The 19,511-nt window shown below is 39.3% G+C and overlaps 1 long non-coding RNA gene across 1 annotated transcript; it reads right to left on the bottom strand.

Moving 5' to 3' along the window:
- Positions 1-1,279: 1,279 nt before the first annotated feature.
- On the bottom strand, positions 1,280-1,549 carry LOC118557163. Its single transcript, XR_004927665.1, has 2 exons — positions 1,427-1,549; positions 1,280-1,352 (listed from the first exon to the last, which is right to left on the bottom strand). It is a non-coding gene; the product is annotated as an uncharacterized LOC118557163 (long non-coding RNA).
- Positions 1,550-19,511: the final 17,962 nt, after the last annotated feature.

The following is a 19,511-nucleotide window of genomic DNA, read 5'->3' as shown; positions in this document are numbered from 1 at the left end:
ATAATATCAGACTCATATCTGATCTGCTCGGTTACTCAGATTTAATAGAGGGGGATGGTTGCATATTATTGCTGGATTTTTTTTTTTAATGCTTTGGACACAGTTGAACACACATTTTTGTTTAAAGCGCTAGAACTATTTGGGTACGGAAAAACCTTCATTAAAAGTTGTCAAATGTTATATAAGAACTGTAATGGATCAATAAAATTGTCACACGGCTGCACTAAAATATTTTATTTAAAAAGGGGTCTCAGACCAAGGTGCCCTGTCTCCCCATGCTTATTCATTCTGGCCATGTAAATTATCTTAGTTGAAATCAAAAATTACAGAGATTAATGTTGCAAACAGAAATATTGTAATTTCTCAAGTTGTTGATGATATAGCTTTATATTTAAAGAACAAATCTGAAAAAACAATCAATTAAAATTATCAACATCTCTTCCAGTGGCTCTGGTTTGTCTTTAAATATCAACAAATGTGGATTACTCTCTATTAAATCTCCTTTAAAGGGCACATTCCTCTACATTCCTATAAAAGACAAAGTTAAAGATCTCATAATCATAATCATTAGAGATCAAAGTATAAGATCAACAGAAAATTTGAAGCTAATATTTAAAAAAAAATAGCAAAGATTTAACCTGTGGCTCCAGCGAGATCTCTGTCTCTAGGGATGATCTTTATTAGTCAAAGCAGAAGATTTATATAGACTCGTCCATCCAGCTCTTGCACTTGATGTTCCCAAACAAATCTGTACCAATATAAATAAAAGAAACCTTAACTTCATGTGGAAAAAGAAATGCCATCTCATCAAGAAAAACATTCTAATGAACAAGGTTGAAAAAGGTGGAATTGAGGTCCTCGATTTCACATCTTTACACAATTCTTTCAAAGTTAAATACTTATAAAAACTTCTAAATAACCCTAACTCTATATGGAATTCTATTCCAATATATAACTTTCATAAACTATGATTGTCCTTTCATAAGTAAGAAAACAACAAACAAAAATGTTAAGAAATATTTTTTTAAGAGACACTGTTTTTTTCATCATGTATATTGTATTGGTCCAACATTTTTGGTAATATAATCTGGAAGTGGACTTGGTTACTTCCAAAGAAATACCTAATAAATAATAAAGTGAGAGAAATCTCCTTCAACATTATCCACAATTTCTATCCAATTAAAGCCTTTTTGATAAAAAGATATAAATGGGAATTGAACCCTGTGTGTACTCCCTGTAAAATCTATAAATGTTATGAATAGAACAGAAAGACCCAGTATTCGAGGCGACAAACAGTTTATTTTTTAAGAAAGACCGGAGGTGACCGACGTCAGCGCTAGCAGCTGGATCCTCTGCGGGGAGAGACAACAGGTTAGTGACCTCGTCAGTCTGAATATGACTAGACACGATTGGGTGGGTCACTAACCTGGTCCTTATGTCCAGTGTGGATCCGGGGACGGGACGAGATTCCAGCTGATGAGCTGCCCGCCAGACGCGGCACGATGTGAAGCCTCGAGGGTCCGTGTAGCAGAGTCGAAGGTCGGTGGACAGGCAGAGGGTCGGAACCGGGAGGTCAGAGAGCCGATGAAGTACAAAAGGATAATCCAGATCGTAGTCAGGTCACAGTTCAGGGTTCGGTACACGGTCGGGCAAGGATCAGGCAAAAACTCAGGTCGGTCGGGAGTCTAAAGACAGGTCGGGTACACGGATCAGGTGGGACTAGGCTAGCTCGGAAGTCGGAGGACAGAACAGGTCACGATCGGGTAATCAGGAAACAGAACGCTGGAATAAGTCGATCAACAGGCTGACGAAATAAACTGGCACTGTTGTCTGGTCTTAGAGCTGGTTATATACTAGTGGAAGCAGGTGGAACAAATCTGTGGTAATGGGAAATAGGCGGAGCTAAGCAGGTGAATAATAGAGAATTAAGTCCAGACAACAGTGCCGAAATCATGACAATAAAGAAAGTCTTGTTCATCTATTTTGGGATTACTGTAATACCAAAACATTCTGGAGGGATATGACAATTTTTTTCATCAAAAGAATAGAAATAATACTTTAACGGATAAGAATGATCTACTTTGAATGGGGAAATGTGACCCTGTTAATGCATAATCTTTATATGCTAAGGTTTTTATTACTTATTGTGAATATCACATTCATATCTCCAAATATTTACACCAAAAGCCTATTTTCAAGATTGTATTGTCTTCTGTATATATCCATGTAGAATCCTTGAAATGAAGTTCAAATGCTAAAACCATTCAAATTCTAACTACCCTTGAAAAACTTCAACCCTCGAGCACCGGTCTGATTTTTTGTAAACCATTTGTTCTAAGTTCTGTAATGCCCATGGATGTTTTAGTTGTGGGCATCCATGTTCTATGCTGTTCATTTATGTTCTTTGTTTGCAATAAAAAAGGATTTCTGACACACAACATAGGAGGGTTCTTTGTCATGCTGTACAGTCAAGGTGCTGCTGGGAAATGCCCCATTGACCAGAATGGCTTTTATTTGTGACGTAACGGAGACCCATGGATGAAGGAGAATGTGTGCATGAGGGGTAACACTAACAACAAAATGACAGCAATAAAAACACAGGAAGTATTAGAGCACTTCATGCTCCCTGCTGACCAACTTGATAGAGATGCAGATTTAATTTTCCAACAGGACTTGGCACCTGCACACAGCACCAAAGCTACCAGTACCTGGTTTAAGGACCGTGGTATCCCTGTTCTTAATTGGCCAGCAAACTCACCTGACCTTAACCCAATAGGTTAAAAGCTGTGGGTTATTGTAAAGAGGAAGATGTGATACGCCAGACCTGACAATGCAGAACTGCTGAAGGCCACTATCAGAGCAACCTGGCCTCTCATAACACCTGAACAGCGCCACAGGCTGATGGACTCCATGCCACGCCGCATTAATGCAGTAATCCAGGGAAAAGGAGGAACAACTAAGTAGTGAGTGCTGTACAGGCTCATACTTTTCTGTTGGCCAAGATTTCAGGAAATCCTTTTTTTGTATTAGTCTTAAGTCATATTCTAACTGTCTGAGATACTGAATTTGGGGGTTTGATTAGTCTTCACTTCTAATAATCAAAATTAGAAGAAATAAACACTTGAAATATTTCAGTTTGTGTGTAAATGAATTAATTTACTTTAAATGTAAGCTCTAGCCTACATGATAGGCTAGAGCGCAAAAGGAAGGAAAACTGTTCTTTTGAACTTTTTACTAAACTTTTTTTTTCTATCGTACTACACGCCTATCGATCGAGATATATTGTTACTGAATTATTGTCCGGCCCTAAGACTGACCTCACAAACATATTCATGATAGTGGGATGTTCTCTGGCTTCTTTGGTGCATAGGGACCTGAATACCTTGATTTTACCAGTTTGTGACTTTAATCCCAGGATTCCCAGAATCCTGACCTAAGTTCAAATGAGATGTTGTGGCATGACCTTACAGACCTTTCACACTCAAAGTTCCCCAAGTGTGGCAGAATTAAAATAACTCTACAAAGTACAGTGGGCCAAATTCCTCAGAAATTCCAGGTGGCAATTATTCTTGCCTTGGGTGACAACCAATTATTAGGATTTGGGGGAAATGACTTTTTCTAACAGTGTCAGGTTGGTTTGGGTAGCATTTTTACCATTATTAATAAAATCACAAGTTGAATTTTGTAATAGAACAGGTTATGTATGTCTGATATTGTTATTTGATGGTCTGAGTGATTAAGGTTTGACAAGAAAAAGCACTCTGGGGAGATCAAATATTTTTGATCTCCACAGCTCTGGAGCAACACCAAATAATTTGTTGTCATAATGATATGTTTTGAGTGATGATTACCATAATATGAGTAAAAGGCAAAATAAAGGCATGCTGTGAAATGTGTAGATGGCTTTCGCTGATTTTCTCTGTGTGGTGGTTCGGGTTAAACCTAAATTTGAATAACTAGTAGTGAAAATCATTTGTACCTTTAAGTCAAATAGTTCATTGTAATACAATAATTTGAACTAAAACCAGTTGGTACTCATAAGATTTTGCATCACATTCTTTGCAGACTTTTACAATTGGTTGAGAAGACTTCAGCAGGGAAGAACATGAGGCAAGATTGTGACTTTACTGAAGGTTAAGTCACAACATTAATGGCATTTAGAATGCTGAATAGGACTTTAAACAAGACTTAACAATAGCCCTTAATAGGAGCTTTACCACATTTTTTCCTCTCATCAACAAATACTTCCTTATATTTTCTATATCTTAAAGGATCAATACGTGAGATATTTACTGTAAAATCAACCTAATTCATTCTCATTTGTCACCTGGCATGGAAGTAACGTTCCCTATAAACAATCAGTTTGTAGTGATTAAAATAGCTGATGTGAAATTACAAATGCAAATATTCAGATGCCCGGTGCCATCTTTGCACAACCTTTTAGTGACCACAGCTGAAGTTTTTCCCTTTTTGTTTGGTAATTGATTTTGGGGGACTGCGAAACAAACCCATTTATCAATGTCAGCAGTTGTGCCAGGAGTAAAAGCACTCCGGACTGACTTATGAGCTTTATGGTCTGGTGGGAGGGACCTGCGCTACCATTTCTCTCTACCTAAAATCTTCCACCTCGACCGTTGGACACTTAAGCTCAGGAGAGCAAAAGAATGTCACAGGTTTATGTCAAAGGAAAACAGAAATTGCCAGCCTATCAACTGAAAAGGGCAACAACCTACAATACCACATCTGTGAGCTCCCCTTAAGAACCTTGACATTTTATAGCCACTTTTCTACTAACTATATGAAAAAGGAAGAAACAAAATAATAATAATAATAATAATACAGATAAATAAACACGAGGAAGTGTAACAAGCACAAGAAAAGGGAGTGCAAAGCAGCTAGGAATTCAGCCAGTATAGATATTGATGTTGTTACATAGGAAACTCAGAAGGAAACTATCGCACTAAGACTGTAGCAACATGGTGAGGGAGTCAGGAGAAATATTTTCTGAGAGGCAGAAGGTTGGTAAAAAAAAAAAAAAAAACACACACCGGCACTTGACTCGGTGATCTAAAAGCACCATGTAACAAGTCTGGTCTCCCTCTAATTAGCCACAGCGGTAAATGACTGTTACTGTGAACAACCGAGACAAAAGCATCCTCTATATCATCAAGCTGTGCAGTAGTTATATGAACCGCGGTGATAGGAGGCAGCAGAAAACTCACTCTTTCCTCAGAAGCCGTGTTTCACTCTTTATTGTTTAACTGCAACAAAGTATTGTAGCTGACAAAACGTTATTTTGAAGACATTTCTGTTGTGCCCTTAAACTTCATGAGGGTTCAATAGTTAGTTTTTCACAACAGGCCCACCAAATCTAATATGAAATACACGCGCTGTTGTTAATTTAGTTCAGATACAGAGAAAAAAACAACACTTGCTGCTGCTGATAATTGTTGTAGGGTGAAATGCCAGATTTGGGGGAAAAATGGTAACTGACCTTTAAATTTTAATATTAGTCTTTAGTTTACCACATTTAGCAATAATGCACATATGGTAGTGGTGTTTTGGTTTTAGAGGGTTGAGGCTCCAGTGTATGGAGGACCAAACTGACATGATTAAGAATAAATGCAGAAATAAATGAATGCTCAATAAGTATGAGTAATTGGGTACTTTATTTTGTAATTTCCTTATTTATCTATTCATTTCTGTATTCATTCATTCAATTTATTTATTCATTCTTCTATTTATGTATCCCTTTATTCATTTGTTCGTTCATTCATTATTTTATTGATTCATTCATTAATTCCTACATTTCTGTATGCACTTCTGCCTCATTATGCAAATGAGGAGGGGCGGTGTCTCCAGGCTGCATCCCTCGAGTCTCCATGACAACACCAGTCACACCAAAGATGGATACCCACGAGATCTATCAGCAGCTTTCCTTATAAGCTCTGACAGCGTAACGTCTGCCTGCCGAGATCGCCATTGCTACACAGTGCTTTTTGGAGGGAAAGTCTTCTTCTTCTTTTAGGTATTAATGACGGTTAGCAAAGGTCAAGGTAGCGATACTAATATGAAAAAAAAAAAACCTGGAAGGGAAGTCATGGAGGATCAAGGGATGCAGTGATATCTAACCAACCAATAGGTAGAAGTTGAAAGCTGGAGATACCGCCCCTCTTCAATGGCATAATGAGCCAGAAATGCATACAGAAATGTAGAAATGAATGAATGAATCAATAAAATAATGAATGAATGAACGAACAAATAAATAAATAAAGGGATAAATAAACAAAAGAATCAATAAATAAATGATTGAATGAATAAAAATTAATGAATGAATACAGAAATGAATAAATAAAAACGGAAATTACGAAATAAAGTATCCAAATAATCATACTTATTGAGCATTAATTTATTTCTGCATTTATTCTTAATTATGCCAGTTTGGTCCTCAATAACAGCGGCCCCTTTTGTTTCAAAAAGTGTTTTGAAATAGGTTGTTTTTTGTTATGATTCTGGCCTAGATAGGATAGATAGATGTTTCTCTGGAGCGGCTTCACACCAGCTACGTGCCGTGTACGTCATCTTTTGCAAAATGTACGGTGCAGTAATCCACGTTGGATACGCGTAGGATCAGTTCATGTATCCAGACAGCCCCGTCTCCTTCCCCCCTTTATTTTTGAAATATACCTGATCCACTTGTGTGCAACTTCCTGTCTGGCTCATCTGGTTTTTAGAAGCTGATGCATTTTGCTCTGTCATCCCTCAAAAATAGACTCGCTCTTTATTTCTGATGGACGATGGAGGAGTGCTCTCCATCATGCCGCAGCGCCACGGAGCCTGAGGAAATGACTTCATTGGCTAGAATGGCTTTTATTTGTGACGCAACGGAGAAGGCATGAATGATGGCCTCTCAAACTGTGTAAATCACTCTGAAGTTAGTTTTTTTTTACATATCATGTGGCCCCCAAAAGTCACTTCAATGGTACGCGTTTTAGATGGAAGGAATTTAAAATTCCGACATACAATCAGACGGCAGCTGCAGTCAAACCCCTCTTTCATTGATTAGGATCACTCCTTGCTGCTGCTAATTATCATTTGTAAGTATGCGGGAGGAAGGTTTAAGGAGAGTGGTTGCAGGTTTTGTGCCATCTGCAGAAATCAGTGGAAACATTCTGACAGAGGATACATTACAAGAAAACACTGTAAAAGAAACCTCCTATGTGAGAAATGTTATGCTCAAAGACAACTGCTGTGTGTTGTGCCCATTTCCCCCATATCCGAATAGTTCTTGCCCTGTGATCCATGTTCATTGTTTCTCAATCCTGGAATGTGTGCAAGTGTTTCTGTCCTCTTCCCCCGTTTACTTCCAGAGTTGATGCATAAATTACCTGTGCACCAAAAGTAATCACGCCTTACTTTAACCCCCATATGCGCCGACACGCCCATTCAACACATTCTCCTTAGGAGACAGAAAAACAGCTGGTCATGATTTATCTATTTTCATGCTTTCAACATTTATTTTTATATATTTGTTTGGCTCCAAGATAGGATGACATATGCACTTTGAATAATAGGTCATAGAACAGTACCATGAAACGTACAGTAGAACGTTTTGGGAACAGAAGAAAAAGGAAAGAGTTTTAAAGCAAACCATGTTTACAGCAGCAAAGTCTGAATGTGACGCAGTTCTTAAGGCTACGTTTAATGCTGCAGGAGAGATAAATCAAAGGTTGGTTATTTTTAGAAGGGGAATTTATCAGCGGACGAGAAACTTACCGTCACGTGAACCGAGGAAAGCGAAAACCAAAAACGGATCAAGTCAAGAACGAGTGGCGAACGTATTTGAGCTGTGGGAATGCATTCATTTCCTAGCAAAGCAGGATAAAAGGATTGTTGATGTTGTTGTTGATGGCACGGGATTAAAAAAGTTGCTTTGCAATTTCTGTGCAGTGTGCAGCTGTGTGTCACCAGGCTGTGTCAGCACCAGCGCCAAACCCATGCTGCAGCGAGGCTTTACAGCTCAGATACTGGTGGGAGACGCAGCTCCTGCAAGGAAACGTTCATCCTGCCGAACCATGACAGGCTCAGTCTCTACGGCTGTTAGTGCTGAATTCACACAGTAATTTGAATTTTAACAAACATGCCTTATCATTGTTTTATATTTTACATTAAATATAAACTACTTCAAACTAGGGCTGGACGATAGAGAAAAAAGCATATTGATAAAAAAGAAATCAGATTGATCAATACGGATAATTATCAAAAAATAAAACAAATATATTTAAGTGTACCCTCGGCCATTTTATGCTGTTGCTAAATGATCTATTTTTAGATAAAGAACTCTGCATTCAAACACAACCCTTTATTAAACCAACTTTTCTTTTTTTATTTACCAAAACTGTAAATCTTAAAAAAGAAAAAAAGAACATGCGCCCTTTGAGCTCTTTGAAGCTTGTAATGTGTTGGGAGGATGTAATAGCTGTAGTATTAACCTACATGATAAGCTAGAATGTAAATGGAAGGAAAACTATCCTTCTACTGAACTTTTTGATGACCCTTTGTTTCTAATTGAGCTACATGTCTACTGATCGATATTTATCGTTTTTGAATTATCGTCTCAGCGCTACTTCAAACTACTTTGGCTATTATGTTTGACCAGGATTTTAATATGGCTGCTGGCATTAAATTGTTTTTTGACTTCTGTCTACACATGGCTTCCTTCCACCACGTAATCCTTCTCGCACATGAATGTATGGCAGTGTCACCTCAGATTTTGTGTCTTGCCCAGATACCTTGAGCCTACACCATGTGGAATGGGAAACGTCAAAGATGATGTCAAATACGCTTCCCACCACTTGAGCCATAGCTGTCCTATTAAGAATAAATAAGCAAAATAGCTAGTATGTAATTTTTTTGTTCATATTCATGCCATTAGAAGACAATAACAGTGAGCCTGATCTTATTTGAAATACATTTTAAAAAGGAGTGACACAAGATATTACAATTCAAGAAATACAGAATGTTTTTAAATGATCCGTGATCAGTGTTGAATAATTCTGTAGTCATGACCAGTATACATGCTGCAGTTTACATGTTTGTCTCATTCTAAGGTGGTCTAATCCCCCCCCCGTCCAAAAAAAGCATAGACAATTGTTCATTAAATTGCATCCTAAAGAACATCTGTTTAATGTTCAGCATCTGGTTCTGGTTTGATCAGTGTGAAGATGTTAGACTTTGAACTAGTGCAGACCAAAGTACTTAAACTGCCAAACAGCTTTTTAATTGGGCTCTGATAGGAAGCTTTGATGCAGATGGTAACTTTAGCATTGTTTGCGGTTAATGTTTTGCCAGGTGCAATATTCTCACGGCGCTCATGATCTGTTCAGATCTTCTTATTCAGTCTGTCAGCATTGCTTTTTCCTTTGGGCACCCAAAATGATGCCAAAGACATGATTTTGAAGGAGAGAGGTTTTTCAGTGCTTATCTAACCAAGTGTTGTCAGATAAACATTCTTTATTCAGGGAAATGCACACAGGTGTTGAATAACTAGAGTAAAAAGATGTCTCTATTTCTTTCATTTACTCAACCTACACCTGCAGTGTGTGGCTAGCCTAAGACGCACTACAAGGTCTGGTCCAGTGTCCAGTGAAAGATAACAGGAAGTTCACAACAAAGGATAAGAGAATGTTATTTAAAAAATCAAAATGACCTGACTACAACATTCTAAAAATCAGAACAAATATTTATCTCTGTTTTTAATAAAATATGAACTGTAAATGACCACCAAAAAAAGTAAAATCTAAACCACAACTCACATCATCACTATAGGTCTTGAAAACCTAGTGATGATAGATCTGAAGAAGCACATTTTTGTATTTTATAATGTGACAGAAACTGTAGCCCTAACAGATTAGAGGTGTAGAAGATGGATATACAAGGAAACATACAGCAGGATGTGTAGGAAATGGCATGTTTAAAAACTCAGAAACAATCAATACAAGACTGCGACTACAATGCAAGGGGTTTATGAAAATTTGCATTACACCTGAAATGCTGAAAAAATGGTCTCCTGACAATCCAGTCTTTAATGTTCTGAATGTAAAGGTTTCCTGTTGCACTGTGTGTGAGGCTGCCTCAAACCCTAGAAATGCTTCTAGTGCTTTTCTAATCATTCCGATTACAAAAGCAGACTTCTACATTACCAGTTATGCACAAACAATACAGAAAATACTTTCTCACTTTTATCCCATCATTTATGTATATATTGTTCTGCCACTTTTTCCAAAAAAGAACAAAAAAAAAAAATCATTGGACAACAAACACCCGTTAACCTGTGTTTTCTTATATCCACTTCTGTACTGACTCTGTCCTTCCCACAAAGACAATCAGTGTTTCCTAACCAGAACCATGGGTGGACAGCTTGGTGTGGTCCCTGCTGAAGGCCCAGAATGCAGCGTTCAGATCTGGACACAGAGCAGCCTACACAGGACTAGAAGTGAACTTAGAAAGGCTGGTCAACACCAACAAGGTCGCACCTCCAGACATGGGGTCAGCCCAGGAGCTTAAATCATGTGCTGACCAGCTAGCAGGGATCTTTCTGGACATCTTCAACCTCTCCCTGCAGCTCTCCATGGTTCCTTCCTGTCTGAAATCCTGTTATCGTGCCTGTCCCCAAAAAGCCAACCTGCCTCAATCATTATCGCCCTGTTGCTCTGACCCCCGTCATCATGAAGGGCTTCCAGAGGATCCTCCTAAAGTACACCAAGGACTCCATCCCTGCTGGCCTGGACAGCCTGTAGTTTACCTACAGGGAGAATCGCTCCATGGAGGATGCTGTCTCGTAAGCACTGCACTTAGCTCTGACTCCTCTGCAGCATCCTGACACCCATGCTAGGGTGCTCTTCATGGACTTCAGCTCAGCTTTCAACATCATGCTCCCAGATATGCTGGCTCTGAAGCTCCACAACATATGACTATCCACACCTCTCTGCTCCTGGATCAGTGACTTCCTCACCAACAGATCCCAGGGGATGTTGGTGAGGATAGGGAAACGTACATCTGCTCCACTGATCCTCAACACAGGAACGCTGCAGTGTTGTTTCCTCAGCCCTGCTCTCTTTACCCATGACTGTTCTGCTGTCCACCCCTCAAACATGGTGGTGAAGATTGCGGAAGACATCACCATGGATCCCCAACAATGATGAGTCCCAATACAGGGATGAGTTCAGCAATCTCACACAGTGGTGCTTCAGGAACAACCTCCTCCTGAACACCAGTAAGACCAAGGAGGTAATAATAGATTACAGGAGGTCCAGGAGGACTGAACACGCTACTCTCTACATACAGGGGGAGGTGGTGGAGCATGTGGACAGAATCCTGTAGGTTTCTGACTATGGAACACCTTTAAATCCGACTATAACTGAGTGCAACAGTAACATTCCTCACAGCGCAGCACATAGTTTTCTCTGAAAGATTTCCTGCGTCACCAAGGTTATTAAAAAGCTGCCGTTGGCATAAAAACGAAGTGCAGCTCTCAGTTCTGAACAATTTCTTGTTCAGAACTGAGAGCGTCCCCTCGTGTTAGAAGAGCGATGTGCGTGCTGAGAATATTAAGATAAATCAATGACAGCGGGGAAAAACGTTAATGCTTGAAAACAAATTGATCCAGAAATGATAAGACATTTATTTGTGGTTCAATCAGCCTCTCCCAACAGAGATTTCTGTGGAGTATTTGTGCTCCACCATGCAGGTGGAATACAAATATCAAAACTACAGTCTCAAAATATACAAGATGTGAAACTTAATGTACCGTATTTTTCGGACTATAAGGTACACTTAAAATCCTTAAATTTTCTCAAAAATTGATGGTGCGCCTTATATACGATTACCATTGTGCTTACTGACCGATTTTATGTGGTCCAATGTGCTCAAAAATCTGTTAAAACGTGTAAGTACGACTTACACGTTTTAACAGATTAAAACGAAGCCGCACAACGAAGCCGCACAACGAAGCCGCACAACGAAGCCGCGCAACGAAGCCGCGCAACGAAGCCGCGCAACGAAGCCGCGCCGCTCAATGAATATTCGGAGCATTATGGTACACTATGTCACTACCTGATCAGTCAACAAGACTGACTGTGATGTTGAAACTAGAAGGGCTTTCATGTAAAGGTCCCCACATACTCGGGCGTAGGTCACTCTGTGGAGGTCCACGCGTACTCAAAGCGTATTCAAGGCGGACTCTGCGCGGACTCCATGCATACAGGTACTATGTGCAGAGCTAAATTTTTACGACTGCATATGCAGTGTCACACTTATCGGAGACAAGACGTCTATAGATGGAATTGTTTTGTATGTGCCACAACAGGTGGTAAAATGTGTGATTAACTAGATGAGCACCTAAAGCCATTTCTTTTCCAGCGGGCTCCTGTCAGTGAGGATAAAGAGGGACTGTGATGCAGCGCATCCTTGCGACCGCCTGCTTGGACTGGAGCACACACTGGAACCACTCTGGGGAGAAGAGCAGTGGTTAGTGGCAACTCAGTGGAAGTGATAGTGCACTAAACAAAAGCCATTAACCTTCTCAGATGCCAGGAGGTTGCAATGGCTCTGATGATCGATCCCAAAGGCTCTGTTTGGTTGATACGGATCACTGACTGATCCAAATCACAACGTAAGTTTGTAGGGTAAAGGCTGACGGGTAAAACATATTCAGTTCTGGGGTCTTACATGTTGAGGCAGTCCTAGACAGAGGTTTGCAGAAGGAAGAGGCACAAGGAGAGTCCAGGATCCAGGTGAGAGAATTGTTAATGGGAGTCACACTCCGAGCAGAGGTTTCCAAAAGGGGCAGAAATGGGAGACAGGTCTGAGGTCCAGGCTTGGGTCATTCACAAGAGGCAGGAGAATCCAGCTAGGGCAGAAGCAGGCAGGCTTGTTCAAGAGACAAGACAGGAGGTCGATGTCCAGAACACAGAAGCCAACAGGAGAATCTGACAGGGGCAAGACAAGCAGGAGAAATAACATGAAGGAGACAGGTCAAGATCAGGAAGACAATCAAGGAACGCTGGATGGTTTAGTGGCATGAAGCAATACTTTCAAGAATCTGGTGGTTACACACTGGGAGAGCCTGAAATATATAGAGCTCCTCCTAGGTGCAGTGACTTCACTTCATTCCAGGAGTAACTGCTCAGACCTTGATTACCAGGCAGCATAGGGAGCAGGAGCATGGTGTGACATCATGGAGACTGCAAACAGGGTCTTTTCAGACAGGATCAGACAGAATCATTGCACCAAAGGATTTCAAGAAATTGACCTTTGCTCTCAGATGATATTTGCTTTGTTTAGATAAAAGAAAAAAGGGACACTTATTATTGAATAACTATTGTATGTCTAAAGAACAGTATTATACATACTATATATTCTGGAACTTTTGAATCCTCTGTCTTCATCTTAGAATCTGAGGTATTCCGGTCAATTGATGTTGGTAGTACCACAAACCCATTTTAAATCCTATAGAGACCAAGCTTTTCAGGCCATTGCTACTTGGCTCTGGAATGCTCTTCCACTATGTTGCACAGACTCCGTAGAGTCTTTTAAGAAACAACTAAAGACATGTTTATTCAGACAAGCCTTTGTTTATTGGGTTATAATTGCTTTGCCTTTGTGAAGCACTGTGTGATGTAGATGTCTGTGAAAGGTACTAAAGAAATAAGTCGCCACAGTTCTTTAAGGAAGAATGGGCCAGAACCAATTTCTGTGAGACTTGTGGATGGATTCCCAAAACCTTTGACCCAAGCCAAAAGGCAATTCTAGCAAATGATAAGGAAGTGTGCATAAACCTTTATGTTGAAGACAGTAACAAAAAACTTACTTACGAATTCTGTCTGTAATGGTTTGTATGTATTTTGGAAACATAATCAGATTTTGTAATCCTGACTGACCTAAAACAAGAAAAGGTTTGCCTAATTTAGTGCCTGACTGTGAAGAAGATTAGTTTTTCTTTTAATGGAACGCATGTTAAGATTTGGTTCCATCCATACTGTACCTGAAATGTTGCAATTTTTTATCATGATTCGGATTTCTTCAAATTCATTACAGCCACATTTCTTCTTTTTAGACGAGCTCCGTAATTAAGCAGCCATGTGGAGTCTGCTGTTTGCTCTCCAAAGGAAACGTTCACAGCTCGGTAAACTGTAGTCTTTGAGCAACAAAAGCCAGCTTCACCCTCTCAAAGAGCTGCCGTGTTCAAATCTCCATCAAGGTCAACTTTTCCTGTTTCTGCTCTATTCTTTATCTCTGTTGGGGGAGATGTGTTTTGTTGGTGCATTATTCGTCAAAACACAGTTTGCACAGTGAGTGCAGGAACGCTGCAGTGACAGCTGATCCCCAAGGCGGCTTGAGTTAAAGATTAACGGCTGCTGAACTTCAATGCAGGAGGCACACTGTGCAAAGTGGAAATGTTTATTGCTTTGAATATTGATTGCTTGACAGCCAGTGATATCTAAAGCCTTTGTGTGTGGTATTATAAACCATAATGTTTAATGGGCTGCTACTTACTGCTACGGGGAGAGACGAAAAAAATCATCTCAGCCTTTAATCATCTTACATTTTCTTTCTGCTTTTTTGTGTCATGTATGCAGGAAGACTGTTCGCCCATTCATATAGATTCGACAACTGGATATATGAGGGGCTGGACTAAATTTAACCGCATGTTTTCTTTCCCGCAGATGCCAAGGTGCAGACACTTCTGTAAAAGATCCCAATGTGATTTAGATAAAGACACATGGATGGTGATTATATTAAGTGTCTGCAGAAAGCGTATGGGTGACAACAAGAAAAACAATCAGGTCCACCTGCTACTTAACAGCTCCGTGAAAAGCCTGTGAGCAACACCACTTTAATCACTTATTGTAATGCTTCATAAATGACAAATTGACTTCAGAGGGTCTTATTTGTTGCTCCAGGCAAAGAAGAACAACTGTTTTACAGAACCGTGTAATTTACAAATAATCTAAAGCAGGAAAGACCATTAGCTTTTGCTGTGTGCAGTTCTCTGAAAAACATACATACACTAATTGTGGGTAGGATTATTATATTGATTTTGATGCTTTTTCTTTTACCAGCGTGGGATGATTATAGATCAGCTTCTATTTGAATTTTGAAGGATTGAATATGGAACATTAAACTTCTTATCTGTAATTCATACATTGCCATCCTGCTAGAACAGGGTTGCACACATTTTGGCTTTAATGCTGCAGTGCATTTTACTTACTAAAGTGTGCCTCTATGTAATATGAAATATATATAAACTACATTTCCCACCTACTGATATTCATTTACCAGTGAATTCCCACAGACAGACTCATATGTTTCAATTATGGGGCCCTGTTCACTGTTTGACGCTCCCTAGCATAGCAGCCAAACAGCCAATCGCGTACAGTTGCTAGAGCGAATGAATGAATATGGCCAATCAGTGTCACAGAATTTCATGGCCTTGGGGCACTAAAAATATCACCCGTCACAGATTAAATACACTGCTTGTGAGGCGCAGTTAATGAGAGGTACTTAATGAGCGAGGTATAGCTTCCACTGAATTTGGTGAGATCCTTATTTATCTACCCGTTCACAAGAAGGACAGTGGGGGAGAAAATGTTGGTTAAGGGGCCTGGACCCAACAAGCCTGACATGATCATCAACTAACAGACCAAGGAGAAAATTAAAGTCTACAATCCGAATATTGCAAGAGCTGGTTCGAGTGCAAGTCGTGGGTGACCGGCTGTGGAATAGCCAGTGTACTTTTGTGTTTTCCCAGCATTCTTTTTAAATATGATTTGACATGGACACAGTCAGGACAAACCGACTTGAAGCATTTCTCCACATGCAAAGTTTGATGGAGAATAACCTTCAAGACACATTGATAGAGACTGTAAATCTTCTCAACCATCTCTCGTCATAACACCAATGACAACGTCTGAGTCAGAGAGGTGCTTCTGAACTTTAAACAGGGTAAAAACCTTCCCTAGGAATGCCATGGCACAAAATCGCCTCAAAGGTCTGGCAATGCTCTACATCGAGAAAACACTAACATGGGACATTTCTTAATGTTTTTAACACCAGATTTATTGAGAAATTGGCCACTCTGAAAGAAGGTCGAGCAAAGTTTCTGTAAAAATAAGTTTTAGTACTTTGATTTTTTTTTTTTATTGTCAAAGCTTGCATTGGTGCTGCACATTTTCACAGCAGGTCAAAAATATGCATAAATTCCGGCGCACTTTCATATAACGTTGATTTTTGTACATGCCAAGTTGCGCATTAAACATTGTGCTACACATTTATGACTGAGGAGGCCGTTGTAGTTCAGAGAACTCATGTCATGTTCAAGAACCTAGTTTGTGATTATTTGTGCTTTGGAATATGGTTCATTGTCTTGTGGAAATATCCATGAGAAAATGGCTACACTGTTGTCATAAAGCATAGGCATGGTCAGCAACGGGACTCGTGCACAGTAAATAACAAAGTATCAACAACCATAGAGTTCAATATAACTCTGGATATAACTTTGGTCCTACTCCAAATTGATGTAAAATCTACTTTATAGCCACTGTCAACTTTAATTAACATATCTTTTCTGATTTTAATGTCAAAATTAGCAATGAAATTACTTAAATTATTCAACACTGTTAACTCCAGTTGGTTAAATTTTATTTTTAATGGAGCTAATTTTACTCCAAATTTACTTTACAAAGTACGATATATTGTGTAAAAATATCTAATTTGGCTTTCTATAATAATAATTACATAATTAAGATATAATTGAACATCATTGATGTCACAATGGAGAAATTTACGTGTGCATCTTAAACCATCCCCTTGGGGAGCAGTGGGCTGCCACTGTGCGTCCAGGGAGCAATCGGGGGTTAAGGGTCTTGCTCAGGGACCCAGAGTGCAGGCTGTGGGGATCGAACCGGGTAGCCTATACAGTTTTTTACTATTCCACATAATGCTATAATGATATTCTACCGAATATCCTTCATAAAAGCTACCAAATCAAAATAATCACAAAGTCCATGATCCAAACAATACGATAAGTGTGATGAATATGCAAAAATATAACATATCAGGAAGGGGGCAAACACTTTCACACCACTCTATGATATCCATGCTCATGATTGATGAATGCAAACGTCAACCTGACAGTCTATAACTGTATGTATTAACAACTCTTAGTTGTTGCTTTAAATATTGTGCCTCTTTAACTGTTTACTCCTCTTTTTATCTGCAGCTGCTACACGAATGAAAAAAGTTCCTCCTCTTGTCTTACGTAGTCTCTTCTTTAATACCTCAAAGCCAGAAAGTCTGCACATTACTGAGGGTAAACTGTCTTTTAAGGGGAAACCGGCATGTTTTATATCACTAATGATCTGATTCTGCCGTTTGTACACAAACCTCTACTTTGTTCACAGCATTGTTTTGGTAAAGTTATGAAAAGGCACAGCTGCCCTCGCGGCTTAATTCAATATGGGGCTAGAAAAATTCAATTGCATATTCTTCTGAAGAGTTGGTGGTTTGCTTGTTTGAAAAGTCTGATCATGCTGTAAAATTTATAACTCTGAACTTTGATTTTTTTATGTATTTATTTTTAGGTAACAGCACAAAGAAACTGTTTAATCATGGTGCAAGACCGTTAGACAACAATCCAAGATTAATGTGGGAACCATAGATTTTGAGCTTTAAAGCACCAAATGAAATAAATAATAAATGATGCATGGTTCAGGGATCCTGTATTGAGATAAAATAGTTTCTGGAGCTTTATCACGTACAAATAATCTATTGCTTTCCCAGTTTTAATTTTTAGACATTCTGGTCAGTGTCAATAATTTTGTGCACAGCAGTTTTAAAAATTCTACCTACCCTGCTGCTTGAGTGAAGCTTGAAATTTGGAAAAATCTGCAGGTGAAATATGAAACTCTAAAATATTAGCTATATTAAAATATATAAAGAAAACTTCAATGTTTTTAAATGAGGTTAAAATATATCTATGAATGCATCACATTTTCTTCCACTGAACAGAGGATGACCTACACGTTGCTCTCCACAGCTCCCCAAGGGGGATCCCAAAGTAGTGCTGAACCAGAAAGAAAATTATTACCTCTTTCAAGGAGTTCTGGATTTTAAACCAGGGTCACCAGTGAAATTTCCCCGCAAACCCTCCAAACCGAAGAGATGAGCGGGCATCCCACTGGCAGGTAATCCACTTTGAGGAATCTGTGACAAGTATATTAAACCAATAACATGGTAAACTAATTTATGCCTTCATTCAGCAGGTGCTGGTTGGACGGAAGACGTTTGAGGTATGATACACTTTGACAAACCTGTTTTATAAAGATCTGATTATTTTGCAACTTTGTTCATCGGGTGCAGTTGTAGGCCATAAAGAAGAAAGAGCAAGAGTGTCGGAAGAAGTTGCTTTGCTTATATGAGGCCGAATATGAACTTTTTATTCTCTATGCAAACTGTAAAAACTTCTCTTCACACGCTATCTCCAATGGGCTAGTGGCGGCATCATGCTTAAACATTTTATTCAAATGGGGCATGGAAGCTGCCAAGGGTTGATGAAATTGGATGAAGCTAAATACAGAACAGTTCTCTGGAAGAAGACCAGCTAAAGACTACAAAAGACTGAAGCCTATTATGGAGTTTCACCATCCAGCTGGATGACAGAAAAACACAATGCCAGAGCTAAAAAGAAAGTCAAAGCATATCCATGTGTTTAAATGGTGCAGTTCAAGTATAAATCTAAATCCACCCTCAATACACTCTTATTAAGATGACCTATTTTGCAAAGAAGGATGAGATATGTTAGTCTAGATGTAAGGTTGGTAGTTTTACACACAAAAACTGTTAGCTGTAAGTGCAGTGAGAGTTGTTTCTAAAAAGCGGTGACTGAGGGGCCTGAAAACAAATGCATGCCACTTTCATTACACTTCCCCCCATAAACAACTTTGTGTTGACCTATTACAGTGAATTAAAAATAAAACTACAAGGTGGTGCTATAAATGAGATACGTTTAAGGTGTATACATACTTGTGTGGTACTCTTTACTTAAAGTTAAATTCACAGAGAGGGGTTTACATAAATCTGTAATAATCCTGTTGGGATATTTTGTCTTCATCTTGGTTATTTAGCTGCTTATGACAAAATCCTAGGGTTTAGTTAATAATCATACAGAAACATGGAAAAGTAAAAAAACATAACATGGTTTGTGTGAAACCATGAAGAGCAGTTTAAAGCTGTTGTAGTGATGTGACACTGCTGATTCCCAGTACCTCCCTCTTCAGATAAGACCTCCTGGGCGACGGGAATCATCCTGTGGAAAGCAGACATCTCCTGCCTTCTGTCCGAAGCACTGACACAGCATCTCTACGGCATGTTTACGCCACAGGACCTGTTGACGTCGCAAAGCTGCCACTGACATTTCTGTCTTCTCGCTGCCTCTCCTTGGATTTCTTAAT

Source organism: Fundulus heteroclitus, chromosome 22 (assembly GCF_011125445.2).
Source record: "Fundulus heteroclitus isolate FHET01 chromosome 22, MU-UCD_Fhet_4.1, whole genome shotgun sequence".
NCBI lineage: Eukaryota > Metazoa > Chordata > Actinopteri > Cyprinodontiformes > Fundulidae > Fundulus > Fundulus heteroclitus.
The sequence above is the reverse complement of the archived record's forward strand: the minus strand, read 5'-3'. Positions and strand labels throughout refer to the sequence as shown.